This window comes from Mesoplodon bidens (genome assembly GCF_964165515.1).
Source record: "Mesoplodon bidens genome assembly, chromosome: 11".
Lineage (NCBI taxonomy): Eukaryota > Metazoa > Chordata > Mammalia > Artiodactyla > Ziphiidae > Mesoplodon > Mesoplodon bidens.
In genome coordinates, this window is record NC_138167.1 from 17,566,339 (window position 1) to 17,570,617 (window position 4,279).

At 45.0% G+C, this 4,279-nt stretch overlaps 1 pseudogene across 1 annotated transcript; it reads right to left on the reverse strand.

Annotated features, from left to right (window-relative positions):
* Positions 1 to 2,945: 2,945 nt before the first annotated feature.
* LOC308625703 (poly(A) polymerase type 3-like) lies at positions 2,946 to 4,053 on the reverse strand (annotated as a pseudogene). The gene is made up of 2 exons: positions 4,033 to 4,053; positions 2,946 to 3,972 (listed from the first exon to the last, which is right to left on the reverse strand). The product of its transcript is annotated as a poly(A) polymerase type 3-like (transcript).
* Positions 4,054 to 4,279: the final 226 nt, after the last annotated feature.

The window sequence follows — 4,279 nt, forward strand, 5'->3', positions numbered from 1 at the left end:
CCAAATTCCACGAAGTTGGGATTGGCTCTCAAAAGCCAGCGCAAGCCGACTCCAACACGCCGCTGGATTAAACAAACCAGTGGGCAAGGGCAGCCACAAAGTAAAGCCAGGGTCATTCTCCATATCTCGCCCCTAACTCTACCCCTGGACTAGCAGGTCCTGTTACAGTTCATGAATTGCCTAAGATCCCACCAACACTCAGAGACAGAGATGAGACTTCTTCTACAAATGAAAGAATGGATAAGATATTGTTTTTTTCCTTCTCATAGTTTCTGATTAAACATTAGTGTGTCTTGTACAGTTTGAGTCAAACCTACGAAAACGTCTCAATTATCAGGATCAAAGTTCCCTTTAAGGTAGTTGATTTTTAATTTCTGGGCTGCAATGGTGCCCACAGATGCTGAGAAAGAAGATGCTGTGGTGTTCTCTCTGGAACATTCCCCGAGCATACTAATTCTCAGTGGGGTCAGAGTGATACATCCCCTGGGGAATGTTTAGGAAATTTGTTGGGAATATTTTGAATTGTCCCAATGATTTAGGTGCTTCAGTGGCTTAAGTGTCACCATAGCACATGGAGAGGCAGAGACACTCAAGATTTTGTAATACCAGGACAGTCTCACACAAAGAATGGTCCTGTATTCTGTACAACTTCAGATATTCCCAAGAGGCATCCATGTAAGTGAAAAACGCTGTTTACAATTTTCTAAGCCTGGAACGTAACACCATTTTACCTATGAACATACAGTAAATTTTTACCATGTAAACATATACAGAATTTTCTAAGAATGCAACTACGGTGTAAGTGGAAGGGAAATTATGTCACATTTTGGTGAGAACATTATCAAGCATGACATAATATTACCGAGTTTCTCCCAATTTGGAACAGCGTATCATTGCCCAGAAGATGGCCTAGTGTTTGTAGCTACTGCACATTCAAAGTGATTTAAAGTATATAGGAATAGAGTAGTTTAGCCTTTATTTCAAGATGTCAAATACAAACAAAAGTGTGTTTTAAATCTAAACATTTGTTGTAGATAAGTGCAAACATAGGACTACTTCATTATGTTTTCTGGTGTATTTGCGTTTGAGCATTTCCACCTTGAAAAATATATCATTTCATTATGTTTACTCTGTCCACTGTCCAGTCCAGCACCCTAGTCAGGAAACTAGGAAACTCAGCTCCGCTCTCCTACCCACTCCTTAGATTCATTCACTATGCTCTGTTGATTCCATTTTCTCCTTGTCCTCTTCTCCCACTACACCGGTGCTGCCTTAGTTCAGGCGCACACTATTTCCTGTCTAGACCATTCCAAAGTCTACCAATTAATCTCTCATTGTGCACTCTCCCCACCCCACTCCCACCAACCCATCTCTACACAAATGTTAAATGATCTTTCTAAAACACAAATCTGGGAAAGTTACTGCCCTACTGAACATTTCACTGGGTCCCCGCAGAAGACAGGATAAAACCTAAATTTCGGGCTTCCCTGGTGGCGCAGTGGTTGAGAGTCCATCTGCTGATGCAGGGGACATGGGTTCGTGCCCCAGTTCGGGAAGATCCCACATGCCGCGGAGCGGCTGGGCCCGTGAGCCACGGCCGCTGAGCCTGTGTGTCCGGAGCCTGTGCTCCGCAACGGGAGAGGCCACAACAGTGAGAGGCCCACGTACCAAAACAAACAAACAAACAAACAAACAAACAAAAATAACCTAGACTTCTCAGGATGGTGCCATGAGACAGTCTCTGTTGATCTCCGTCTGCTCTCAAATCAGACTTCGGCACAGTGAACCATCACGCCATTTCATTTCTCTGTGATTTGGACACACTGTTGTATTTGTTAGGAAATCTTTCTCCTCAGTCCTGCCAGCCTGGCAAATTTCATTCGTCCTTTAAGACCCAGCCCAATTTCCTGTTCCAAACCTCCCTGACATGATGGCTTCAAGTGACCCTAGTACTCCCCTTTCTTAACGATGTTTAGTGAACTCTGTTAGAACAGTCCGATTACTACCAGGCGTGATGCCAGCCCATTGTCCCACTTCCCTGTCTGTATGAGAAAATGATGGTGAGGGAATAAAGACGTCACGATTGTCAAAGTTGACCTGCCAGTTGGATGCGGGCAATTGGAGGCTCCTAGCCCTCTCCCTTGTCTTTGGAATGTACATTTCACCCACCATTTCCACACTAGGAGCTATTTCAAGGACATAGCCTTGAGGAGTAAGATATTGTTGAGACCATCTGGATGGTACATACATGACTGAACATAATTAAGGCCTCTATATACATTTTTAAGATTCCCGCCAGCAGGTGCAGAGACCTACTCATCTTGTGGTCCCAAGACAAGCCTCCTAAGTAATCTCCCTTGCTGATTACACCTGCCACCTACCAATCCGGAGTGGTTTGCCTGTTTCATTGGTCTCTCCTCTGGGTAGGGGGGCCAATTTTGAATTTCACCCAGGTAACCAACCAAATTCCTGAGGTTGCAAACTAACAGTGATCCTTGGCCTTGAGGGAAGGGCTGTCCTTCCCAGCCCTTGCTTTACCAGGATGCCAAAGCCAAAGAGGAGGCCTTCAAGAGGACTTACTTGAAGGATGGGGAGAACTGCATCTTCTTTTAAATTAATTAATTAATTAATTAATTAATTTTTATTTTTGGCTGTGCTGGGTCTTCATTGCTATGTGTGGGCTTTCTCTAGTTGTGGCGAGTGGGGGCTACTCTTCGTTGAGGTGCGCGGACTTCTCATTGCGGTGGCTTCTCTTGGTGCGGAGCATGGGCTCTAGGCACACAGGTTTCAGTAGTTGTGGCACATGGGCTCAGTAGTTGAGGTGCATGGGCTTAGTTGCTCCACGGCATATGGGCTCTTCCTGGCCCAGGGTGCAAACCCATGTCCCCTGCATTGGCAGGCGGATTCTTAACCATTGAGCCACCAGGGAAGTCCGAGAACTGCATCTTGATTCCTGGCTGGATTTTTTTTTAAGTATCTTTTTATCATTATTTTTTAAGCACAAATGCCCACCCAACTTTTACTTACGAGGTAGTTCTGTATAGACTGAATTAAAAAGTTAGTGACTTGATATTACAAATTATGTACAATTAAATGTAGTTCACAGGGTACATAATTACACTTCTCACTTCAGAGGGCAATTACAGTTGAGACTGAAAGAAAGTGTAATGTCCACTCATAGGTAACAGGATGGGAAGTCTCCCTGAAGTTTTTGCAGATGATTTTTATTTGTTATTGCACAGTGTGAATTTCTAGGGGAAAGAATAATACACTAACCCTTGGGTCCCATACAGGCAAATTGAGATTGCATTCTTCAGGTTGTTTCAATAGGACTGGCTTTTGCCATTCCCATTTAGAAAATACCAAGAAAAATTTATATACAGGAGTTGATGCTATTGCATTTGGACAAAGCTGGCAAGTTCTTGCTACTAGCATAGCCCAGGAAACACCACAGAGGAAACCTAATATATTGGAATAGGTGTGGCATTTAGCCCACAGTTTGATAGATCTCAGGGTTAACCTGAAGTTGTCAATGTTTAGTACTAGATGTAAAACTTCATCAGTTACCCTGCAATGTTAAGATTTCTTATGTATCTTGCATCTAAATTTTTAAGCAGACTGTCACCTCTTAAGTCCAAGTCTTCTGGAATAGTCTGCAGTGCTCATCTGGCAAACAAAATATCAATCTCTATCCCATGAAAACACAGCGTGATAACTTATTACAAATGCCTCTTCGACAGCTCTTACATCTTTTACTTCTCCCTGTAATTTCAATTTATCATAGAATGAGGTGAAAAGGTCGCTTCGATCATCATGTCTTGGGGCAACACACAACGCATCAATATCGGTACCTTTCGTAGGTACTCCTCATCTATAAGATCCAAACGTAAAAACTCTTACCAGGTTATTTAATTTTGCCCAAATGAAAATCCTGCGCTGCAGTCCTCTTCCTCTCCCAAAACCCCCGAAGGACTTGAGTGGCAATCAGTTTCTGTGTAAGTAGGCGGTCAGATTCCTTGGCGGATGCTAAACTGATGGGACAGATGACGCCATGGTGCTTCTGCCGCGGCTGCGCTCGCCATGATCGCTGCGTTTTACGGCGGCGGCGGCCACTTCCGCCCTGGGCGTGGCCACTGAGGCGGGAGGGAGAGGGGGCGGGCCTCAGCCCTGGGTCCGCGCCTCAGACCCCGGTCCACGCTCACTCCCGACCCCGCTCCCGCCTCAGCCCCTGCCGCCTTCACTGCTTCTCCTCTTTCCCCTGGGTCCTCACGTGGCGCCC